General features: G+C 37.9%; 2 pseudogenes; both read right to left on the reverse strand.

Annotated features, from left to right (window-relative positions):
- Window positions 1–4,606: 4,606 nt before the first annotated feature.
- Window positions 4,607–7,633, reverse strand: LOC148584866 (protein neprosin-like; annotated as a pseudogene).
- A 4,059-nt stretch (window positions 7,634–11,692) lies between these two features.
- LOC132187865 (protein neprosin-like) overlaps window positions 11,693–12,184 on the reverse strand; it is a 3,180-nt pseudogene continuing 2,688 nt past the window's right edge.

Here is a 12,184-nt window from a genome sequence, read left to right on the forward strand (position 1 = left end):
CTTGGGGTATGCCAAAAAAACGATTTAGTCCCTGTAGTCAAATTCCGTTAAAAAATTTGACAGATTCCGTTAGTTGCCATATAAGCACTAATGAAATGGTGACATGTGTTGCTCTTAGTAAAAAAAATATAAATATATTAAATATATAAAAGTAAAAAAAAAAAAAAAAAAAGATTTGTTTTGTTTTGTTTATTTTTTATTTTTTTATTTTATAAAAAAAAACTGCACAATGTTCTCTCTTCCCCCATTTCATCGTTCTCTCCTCCCCTTTTCATCTTTGTCTCTTCCCCCATTTCATCTCTCTTCCCTCTCCACTCACCAACGGCTGGCGCAGAGCACCGCTGACGACGAGCCAGCCACATCTTTCGATGACGAGCTACAACTGCTGATGACTAAAGCTCATCAATTCTCATATATTGCAACGAACTAAACCCACTTTTTTTGGATGAATTAAACCACTTCTTTTCTTCTTCAGCAAAGGTGAGAGGATAAGAAGAGCTAAGGAAATTGAACCGACTTCTTTTCTTCTTCAGCAAACCCACAATTAATTCAAATATGATAGGGAGCTTCCTTTCCACAAAGGAAAATACCAACAACCCATTTGAAACAGAGAATAACCCATGAAAAATTTGAGAACCCAAGAAAAAATTGAGAACGAAAAAAACGTAATAGACAAGAAGATTGGGTCGGTGAGGGTCTCCGGTGTGGTAGAACCAGTCGTCGCACGGTGGGGAAGGCCGACGGTGGTGGTGGTCGTTGCACATGGGGAAATTTTGGGGGGAGTAGAATATGTGTTTGGGAAGAAAATTGGGGGAAATGAGAAAATGGGTCTAGGGGAAAGGGTTGATGCAATTTTTTTTTTTTTTTTTTTTTTTTTTAGGTCAGACATGGCCTTAGGCGGACCCTAGGACTATTAGGGTCTGCTGAATATCTCTACTCTTAGCAAGCATAGTGCTAACCGCATCCTCCTTCCTAAAAGCAGATTTAGCACCACCTGGAGTTTTATTTTTTGTTGCCTCCAGAGTTTTGAAACAATCGGGCCAGGGTCACTCAGCAGATCTAGGGGTGGCAACAAGGCTGGGGTGGCTCTCGACTGGGCAGCCACCCCTTTTTTTTAAAATATATATTCTCTTTTATATATATTTTATATATTTTTTATTAAGAGCAATACATGTCACCATTTCATTGGTGCTGACGTGGCAACTAACGGAATCTGTTAAATTTTTTAACGAAATTTTACTACATTTTTTTGGCATACCCCAATGACCTTTGAATTCATTTTGATATCACAAGGAGCATTTTGTAATTTATGCCAATCATAGGAACTGATTATGCATTTATCCCTAATCTTAATGATACACTGCTCTCCATGCAACATATTTTTACTTTAATTACCAGAGTTAGAACAATCAATCTCTATTACTTCAATGCATATTCAAAAATACATAGTTGAGTTTAGAAAAAAGAAAAACCGAATTCGTTCATTCAGGATACAAGGTGATGCAATACGGGTTTTTTTTTTTTTTTTTTTCCCACAAAATAGAATATAAAGATAAAGTCTAAGTTGAGCAGAATATCACTGGCCAACAATGAAATTCGGTAGAGTCTCATTATTGAAAGGAAGAGAATTCATACCTCAAAATGAAAAACTTCATCTCAAACAAGAGTATCTTACCTCGAGTAATAGCTATAAAATATATTTTCTCTCTTGAAGGTGTTTGATGTAGATGGGGAATAGCCCATCTTCACTCAGCCCTTGTAGGAGGATTTCCATGGTCAGCAAATCCTTAATCACAAAATAGGTAGAAGTAAGAATAAAATAGCAATGAAGAGATGGAATCATCTTCACTTTGGGAATATTCAGGCTAAGATCAAATCAACTTTAGCCAAGCTTGACCAAATCCAACAATCCCCCCCTGCCCCAAGTCTTTCTCTTTGGAATCCAACCTTAAGATTGCCCTTGATGATCTTTTACAAAAAGAGGAGATTCTCTGGAGATCTAAATCTAGAGAAACTTGGCTCACCTGCATTGACCTCAACACTAAGTTTTTTCACACCTCCACCATTATTAGAAGGAGATCCAATGCTATTAATTTCCTCAAGACTAATGTAGGGGAATGGCTTTCTGATAGAGCAGCCATTGGAGGAAATTTTGTCTCTCATTTCTCCAACCTGTTCTCTTCCTCTTGCCCTCAAATTGATGAGGATATGCTTGATCTGTTCCCTCCCACCATCACTAAGGATGACAATCTGTCCCTCTGCTCCATTCCTATCGAGTCTGAGGTGATCCAAGCTCTCTCAAGCTTAGGTTCCACCAAAGTTCCTGGCCCTGATGGTTTTACAGCCCCTTTTTTACAAGAAATATTGGTCATCTATCAGAGAAGATGTTTTGGCCTGCATATGGAATTTTTTTCAACAACAAGCACCTTCTAAGAGAACAAAACCACACCTTCATTGCTCTTGTGCCAAAACAAAGTGGCTCTCACGCTATCCACCAATTCAGACCCATCACCTTATGCAATATTGTTTACAAGTTCATCTCTAAAATCTTGGCAAACAGATTGAAAGCTCTCCTCCCAAAGATCATCTCCCCTCTCCAACCAGCCTTTGTCCCTGGCAGAAATATCCAAGATAACGCCATCCTTGCCCATGAACTTCTACACACTTTCAAAAACAAAAGAGGGAAAGGTAGACTTTTGTTTCTTAAGATGGACATGGAAAAGGCCTTGGACAAAATGGAATGGAACTTCATTATGGCCATTATGAGGAAGTTGGGGTTTCACTCCACTTGGATAAGTTGGATTGAAACCTGCATCTCCTCTTCCTCTTTCTCTATTCTCATCAATGGCAGCTTTTTTGGTTTGTTCTCTTCGGAGAGAGGTTTAAGACAAGGAGATCCCTTATTTCCTTTTCTTTCCATTCTCGGGTTTGAAGTATTCTCCATATTGCTGTTTAAAGAAGAAAGACTTGGTAACATTATAGGGCTGAAGATATCCAGAAGCAACCTTGCTATTCTTCACTTGCTCTTTGCCGATGACATCCTTATTTTTGGTAAGGTCTCCCTCTCTGGAGCTTGTAGCATCAAACTTTCTCTTGATAAATACTGCCAATGGTCAGGGCATTCCATCAATGCTTCTAAATCCTCCATCAGATTCAGCAAAAATACCAACTTCACTTTTTCTTCCATTATCCAAAACATTTTCTCATATATAGCCAACCCTTCAAACTCCATCTACCTTGGCCTTCCCATTCTCATTGGCATCTCAAAACGGGCTACTTTCGAAGGCATCATTGATAAGGTTCACAACAAGATTCAAGGTTGGAGAGCTAAAACCCTCTATTGGGCTGACAGGTTGGTTCTTATCAAGGTTGTGGCAGCTGCTGTCCCTTCCTATGCCATGAGCTCTTTTATGACCCCCTCTAGTTTATGCCTCAAGCTAGATCAAATGTTCAAGATTTCTGGTGGGGTTTCCCTTCTAAGAAAGCCAGAAATCTTTCTCTCAAGTCTTGGGACTCCCTTTGTCTTCCTAAATCCCATGGGGGTTTAGGCTTCAGGAAAATGAAGGATGTTAACCTAGTTCTTATCTCCAAGCTCGGTTGGAAGCTTCATACCAATTCAGACTCAATGTGAGTGTCTCAGCTCAAAGGTAAGTATCTCCTCTCTGGCTCTTTTCTCTCCCCCCTCCCCATTCCTCTCCTTCTTGGCTTTGGAAAGGCATCCTCCACTCACAGCAAATCATCTCTCAAGGTGCCTGTCATAAAGTCCATATACATTCTACTTTGCCTATTTGGAATTCCCCATGGATTCCTTCTATCCCTTCTTTCTCTCCCACCCCTTTATCCCCTAGCCTTATCCCTCCCAACCTAGTTGTCTCTGACCTCATCACCCCAAATGCTTCTTGGAACCTTTCCCTCTTTATTTCTCTTTTCGATTCCCCTAGTGTCAGGGAAATCCAAAATGTTATAATCCATCCTCTCCCTCTAGATGATCTTTGGACCCCTTCTCCAAATGGCCTCTTTCCCTCTAGCTCAGCCTACAAACTGATTCGCAACCCCAGAGTATCATCCTCCTCCTCTCCTCTTGATTCTAAGTCTTGGAATCTTTTGTGGAAACTCAATTTGAATGCCAGGATTAAGCTGTTTTTGTGGAAAATTGCTTGGGATATCATCCTTTCCAAAGCTAGGCTTAAATCTATTTTCCCTATTCCTGCTGCAGATTCTCTCTGCAAGTCTAAAGAAGACTCTCTCCCACATTTGTTTTTTCGTTGCTGCTTTGTTAGAATAGCCTGGAGATCCTCTTTTTGGCCTCTTGATTCCACAGCTTGGTCTTCTCTAAGCCTCCCAAGTTGGATCAAATGCATCACCCTCCCTCACATCACTTTTGGTATCCCTCAATCTGACTCTCATCTTTTTCAAATTTATGTTGCTGTTCTTTGTGATCTTCTATGGTTTAGCAGAAACAAAGCTCTTCATGAAGGCATCATTCCTAACATCATCTCTCTCGCCTCCTCCATCAAAAAGACTTCTCTAGCTCACTCAGTAGCCTGGAAATCCTCCTCCAGCAGGGTGGCAGAATCTTGGTCTCCAATTCAAGGCTTTTTCAAGATCAATTTTGACACAGCCATCCGCGACAATAAGGACATGTTGCTGGATACCCAGGACCCCCAAAGTAGAATTGGGTTCCATTGCCTCCATTGTTATCGTTCACAACACTTATATCATAGCAAGAAGATTTTGTTGAAGGTGCTACCAATTCCTTACTAGGGTCAATGAATTTGCAATTGCTATCCAAGTATTGAATATTGTGGAAATAACTTGCTTTTCCATAGCCTTCATTCAAAAAATGTCAACTCCTCATATGAGTTGATGTGTGATGACCCTCTTTCCCTAAGGTAAAAATCTCTCCACCCCAAGTGATTGAGTCAGCCTTGCTTGCTAAATCTGTGAAGATGGACTGAGGAAAATATCCAATTACCTCATCTTGCACTTGTATCCACCAATTTTCCTTATCCTTATTCATACTATATATAAGTAGGAGCATATAATCTAATTTATGTACCTCTAAAAATGTCAAAAATTAGATTGGTGAATATAAATTACTTAGCTTGTGTACGGTTATCCCTATATCGTATTACGTCCCTTTGTAGCTTGAAACAGGCTTTAAAGGAGAACCAATTACAAATTTACTGTTTACTTGCATGAAACCAGGACAGACAAGATTTTGCACCCAGTTTTAGCGCACCCGTCACGCTTTACAACCACACACACACACACACAAACACACATACACACACACACACACACACACACATAAATGCAGTATTGATTAGCGATTTGACACGTGTATGGTAATGATTAGCTTAAAACTTGAGATGATCTCTTCATTTGACAGTGCTTTAATGGAGATTCCAAATGCGAATTTAAGTTTCACTATTTATCTTAAAACAAGCTCTAAAAGGAGAACCAATTACAAATTTACGGTTTACTTGCATGAAACCGGGACAGGCAAGATTTCACACACAATTTTAGTTTACCCGTCACGCTTTACAACCACACACACACACACACACACACACACACATATATATATATATATATATATATATATATATATATATACAACCACACACACACACACACACACAGATATATATATATATATAATTGCTGTATTGATTAGCGATTTGACACATGTATGGTAATGATTAGCTCAAAACTTGAGATGATCTCCTCATTTGACAGTGCTTTAATGGAGATTCCTAATGAGAATTTAAGTTTCACTATTTATCTTAAAAATTTAAGTATATAGAAAGAGATAAATTTAATCATTAATCAACATTTTAACAGTCTCCTTCATATGTGAGCTCAAACTCCCTTTTAATAGGTAAGGTATAATATATAAAATATTTTAATTAAATAGAGGGTGGATTTACAAATTCAGATATCGAACACATGCCTAATTTAAAATTAAATATTTCACGTGTTAGGCTACACCTATTAAAAGAGAATTTTAGCCCATACTTGAGAAATAATGTTAAAGTTTTAATTAAATGATTAAATTTACTTCTTTCTTTCACCTTAAGTTTTTAGGATAAGATGTGATTTATCAATATCATGGAAGGAAATGAGCCAACTTATAGTCCAATATACGAAAAACTTGGGTTGCGTGTCAGGCGAATCAACCTGGAACCATGAAAATAATTATTGGAGAGAAATTATTCTACAAATGCTTGATTCGTATGATTTATTTTTTGAATTTCATTATGACTTCAATTTTCTCCCCCACATCTAAATACAAAAGTTTCTAATTGTTTCAACACACTCAAAATCAAAAATAATTGACATTTATCTTCATGACTATATTTGGTCTACAAACTTACCGTCCATCCAGCTTCAATAGTGTTTACCGTGTTCTCAGGACCAGCTGAAACCCATATTTGAGCAAGGCTAAAATCTCCATCCACTATCATAGGGCTCCATAAGTTAGGTGTTGCATGTCCTCCATAGAAGTTGCCATAAGCCACTGCACACTAGCAGAAGCGTACTAGTTCCAAATATAATTCATATGTAAAAAAGACAAGAAATAAATCAAAGAAAAATAATTTGAAATTAGTTTAAGGAATTCTAGTTAGTTTGAAATTGTCATTGTTATACATGTTAAAACAATAGTCCTTTGATAATATGATATACCTCATGCCCTGTATGAATATCATCATCAAGGTGAATATTAAGCTCTTTCCGATGTGCAAGTGGGGGTATAGTACGGTGGGCAAAATATTCACCCTCTCGGCGATGTCTAATTGGGATTGTTCCTTCAGGGCATTCTTCATTCACATACCAACCTTGAAACAGCTCGACATTGTATAATTCTCCATTTGTTACCCTTGGAATGGAACTGGGTTCCATCTGATTACAAAATTTCAATTGACCGTCATTATATGAAAGAGACATGTATTTTTTTTCCTCCTCCCATCCAAATCTTGCAAATTCACCATTGGATTTGTGGGTCTAGGTCCCACGAATCCAGTAGTGGATTTGCAAGAGTTGGACGGGAGATGACTAATGAGAAGGGGAATAATCATTTCAATATATGAAATGACAGCTCAACAAAAAACAAGAAAAAATTGTACTAAAAATTATCAACATTTTAGTTATACGTTTGAACTATGTTTTCAATTATTCAAATCCTTTAAACATGACAATAATAAAGCAACTTACATAGTATTGTAAAGCATCAACGGAATTTGACAAAACAATAAAGAAATTAAGCTGTATGATATGATTCTTGAGTAATGGATGGTTGAAAGCAGGTTGTTGATGGATATCTACACAATCTATCACGTCACCATCTTGACCTTGCAAAAATTTTAATTACTAGACCATTAGTAAGAAAGACTGAAAAATTTCGAAAAATATATAGGGGTGGAAAAGAAGAAGAAACAAGAAAGAGATTATCTAGAATTAAAATAAAAATTAACAATTAAGAAAGATGTAATATATTCATTATGAACTCAATAGTTTTGAGAGTTCCTTTATGCTTAACTAACTCTTAGCTTTCCTTGGTCCCAATCCTTCTTCCACCGACAAATATATCACTCACAAATAAAGATACGGAAGCAAGGAAAATATGCATCTTCTAATTACTTTGGTATTGGCCATTAAAAAATCTATCTTTTATTTCTCAATAATATATGCTATTTGTTTAAGGATATGTCTGCAACATCATTTCATCGCAGGAGAAGAAATTGAGGATCCAGAACAAGATATAAATGCACACCGCTCAACAAGCTGCATATGAGTTTGTTCTTAAAATTCAAAGCCTTTTTACTTAAATTGAGGGTAAGGCAATAAACAAACCATTCAATCTGAATCCCAAACATTACGTAATTAGGTTGTCCGTGGAGAACCCTAGACAGAGTAGTAATTGAAATATGTGCTTATATATTAGTTTTGTCTAGAACCATTTACATAATTAGCTTAATTTTAATTTATGTACGGATAAATATAAGCTAATTTGACGTTTTAAAATTATGAGAATTTAATAAAAAGGTTTATTCTTATAAATATATTTTTAGATTTTACCATTATTTAGTTTTTATTTAAAACATAATTACCACTTTTGTCTAGTCTTATGACTCGGAGCATGTTTGGGATCGTATTTGAAAAATAGAGCTTTTAAGTTTTAAGTCAAAACATATTTTTTGGCAAAAGCTTCATTTTTAAGTTTTTACCAAAAGTGCGTTTTAACCATTTTTTGACTTTTTGGACCCTTAAAAACGCTTTTAATTTTTATTTTTTTTCAAACAGATTTTTTGAGTGTCAAACTCACATTTAGGGCCCTTAAAGGCACACTCAAATTGGCCCCCAGACTAGTTGTGTCATGACGAAACAACTGCAATATAAATTAAAATTTTCTAGCCAGTTTGAAAACCAATGAATTGGTTATTAAAATTAGGGAAAAATATACTTTACCCCCACGAAGTATCACCCATTTTCATTTTGACGTCCAATGTTTAAAAAGTTACACACGACCCCCACAATGTATAACACATTAACAAAAAAGCCCATCCATCAATTTGAGCTATGACTTCGGACTGAAATTAATAGGCATGCTTCTCTCTTTGCGAAACCAAACCAAATCTTCGACACCCATCTGTAGCTTCTGGAATTACAAGCAGAAAACAAGAAGAATAAGTATTTCCCCTTTTAGAGCGAGTCATAGAGAGTCTCCTTATGAGGTAATGGGGGTGTCCCTATCCACCGTCAGATAATCAAAGAGGTGCCCGAGATATTTCTCGTAGAACTTCGCCATGCCCCGCCAGTCTCCCTTCAAGACCGCCTGGTAAGGCATTCGGCTGTTGAAAGGTCGCTAAACTGACCGCCTCTTCATCTTTCTCAATCTCCAACTCCCTCCCCATCTCCCTGATCTCTCTCTCTCTCTCTCTCTCTCTCTGTTTCTCTTTCACACTGTCATTGTGGGAAACACATGCAAGGGTAATTCAGGCATAATGACATTAATAAAGTCACGTGCCTTGCATGCCCATTAATTTCCATCCAAAGTCATGGCTCAAATTGATGGATGAGCGTTTTTGTTAACGTGTTATACATTGTTGTGTCACTTTTTAAACATTGGACATCAAAACGAAAATAGGTGGATACTTGATGAGGGGATCTGGCTTACCTGCGGGCACCATGCTGTTAAATCTCCCAATTGCTAGGATTAAAAAAAAAAAAAAAAGGGTTGAGAATTAATCACATATCCAAGAATTATCTCACTAATTGAATTGAAGTAGAACAATTAGAACATCAAACCTCATATATACGGATAATATCAACCTACATGAAAATATAGTCTCTTCATCGGTGAGATTTCATCCTCAACCTTAGTTGAAAAATTTGCTACATATAACTATGAAAATAAATCCTACAAACAAGATGCTACACATAAAGGAAAAAATTAAACTAACATGAGTGTTGGTATGCTCGTTGGCCATGGGTGAATGGGAGAGAAGCTCCCAATTCTTGGCCAAATGGCTACTCGTTTCGTCCTCTGTCTCCAGACTCCGCAACACCTCCAGCCCCCCATTTTTTCTCTGATTTCTTCTCTTTTTATAGGCTTTTTTCTATGGTTTCTCCCAAGAAAACGGTGCTAAGCAGAGTTGAGTGAAAAATTACATCGCTGGCAATTAAGAACGTTCGTCCGGATAGAACTTTTCACCGTCTGGATGAGTGCTTTGCCTGTGTGCGCTCGAGCTCCTGGATGGTGCACTAGAGCGCATGTTCGTCCAGACGGGACTTTCCACCGTCCGGACAAGTGCTTGGATGTGTTGAGCTTGATCCCTTTTCCCTTGGTGACCTTTTTCCAGCTTTTGCATTTTTCGCCGTAAGTCCACAATTTTCCCTTAACAACCTATAAAATACTAAAATCACGGAACTAACATAAAACATTAGATTATAATACAACTAAAGGATTAACAAATGCAAATTAAGGGGCTCAAATCTTCAATATTTGGCACTCATCAATTGTCATGAAAAATACTAAAATCACGGAACTAACATAAAACATTAGATTATAATACAACTAAAGGATTAACAAATGCAAATTAAGGAGCTCAAATCTTCAATATTTGGCACTCATCAATTGTCATGAAGACATGGTTTCTAGATTATAATACATGTGAAAACAATAGTCGTTTGATAATATGAGGCCTATACGCACTATCAGGCCACCAGCCATGTATGGTTATGAAGACATGGTTTCTTATGCTCTTGTCAACAATAACGGAGATCCTACTACTTTTCAAAAGGCTGTCAATAGCCAAAAGAAGAGCATATGTGTGGATGCTATGGTGGAGGACATGGAGTACCTGCATAAGAACCAAAAGGAAAAGGGTGATAAAGTGTAAATGGGTGTTCAAGAAAAAGGAAGCAGCATCTGCAAAAAAAAAAAAAAAAAAAAAAAAAAAAAAAAAAAAAAGTGGGAGGTGGGGGTTGGGGGTAGAGGTGGGGGAAAAGTTTAAGGCTCGCCTAGTAGCAAAGGCTTATTTACAATAGAAAGGGGTTGATTATGAGGAAATATTTTCTCCAGTGGTTAGACATACTTCCATCAAAGTGGTATTGGCGTTGGTAGCTCACTATGACATGGCATTGGAAGAAATGGATGTGAAAATAGCTTTTCTCCATGGTGATTTGGAGGAGCAGATTTACATAGAGTAGCTAGAAGGGTTTAGTCAACCTGGGCATGAGCACTTGGTCTGTAAATGAAAGAAATCACTTTATGGGTTTAAGCAGTCTCCAAGGCAGTGGTATAAGCAGTTTGACTCCTACATGATTAAAATTGGCTACAGGAGATGTGAATATGACTGTTGTGTGTATGTGAGGAGCCTTGATGATGGCTCATTTATTTTTCTATTACTATATGTGGATGGTATGCTTATTGCAACTAAGAGTATAATGGATGTCAACAAACTGTTTGTTGAGTAGAGAATTTGACATGAAGGATTTGGGCCCAGCCAAGAAGATTCTTGGGATGGAGATTCGCAAGACAGGGAGATTCGCAGGATTGTGGCTATCTCAGGCTGGCTATGTGAAGAAGGTGTTGGAGAGTCTTAGCATGGAGAATGAGAAACCGATAAGTACACCTTTGGCGAATCACTTCCGTTTGTCTACCTTATAGCGTCCAAAGATAGTTGAACATGTCTAAAGTCCCATATGCTAGTGAAGTAGGGTGTCTGATGTATGCTATGGTATTTACCAGGTTAGATTTGGCCTGGTACATAGGAGAGGTTTAGCATGGAGAATGAGAAACCGGTAAGTACAACTTTGGCGAATCACTTCCATTTGTCTACTTCATAGTGTCCAAAGACAGTTGAAGAAACTAAAGACATATCTAAAGTCCCATATGCTAGTGAAGTGAGGTGTCAGATGTACACTATAGTATGTACCAAGCTAGATTTGGCTCATCCAGTCAATGTGGTGAGCAAGTACATGGAAAATTTGGGGAGAGAGCAGTCTGATGCAATCAAATGGATTTTCAAGTACTTGAAAGGTATTACAGAGTACGACATCACTTTTGTGAGACAGAAAAGTGAGTTTTAGTCGCCGGGTATGTAGATGTAGATTATGCAGGGGATTTGGATAACAGGAGGTTGAGCACAGGTTATGTGTTCACTCTTGTAGGAGGACCCATTTGTTAGAGGTCTATGATCCAGTCCACGCTTGCGATGTCCACGACTGGGGCAGAGTACATGCTGGCGGCTGAGACTGCAAAGGAAGCTTTGTGGCTCATAAGGTTAGTCAGGAAGCTGGGTATTCAACTAGGTGGAGTTCTGTTGTATTGTAACAGTTAGAGTGCCATTTACTTGGCAAAGAACCATGTGTATCATGCGAGAACCAAGCACATTGATGTGAAGCTTCACAAGATTAGGTAATTTGTAGCTACATATGAATTGTTACGTGAGAAGATTCACACTTTTGAGAATGCAGCGGACATGTTGACGAAGCCTGTAATTGCACCCAAGTTCAATCATTGCTTGGACTTGGCATTTGTCTCCGGGTGCTAGAAAGGAGATGAGACGAGGCGGCATCCCCAATCTTATCAGTTCTAGATGGAAGCCCAATATTTGATTATCTTCAAAGAGGTGAATACTCGTCAAGGTGGAGATTGTTGGAACAAGTGGCTCGT

Source organism: Corylus avellana, chromosome 6, assembly GCF_965113065.1.
Source record: "Corylus avellana chromosome 6, dhCorAvel1.hap1.2, whole genome shotgun sequence".
In the NCBI taxonomy this organism is placed as follows: Eukaryota; Viridiplantae; Streptophyta; class Magnoliopsida; order Fagales; family Betulaceae; genus Corylus; species Corylus avellana.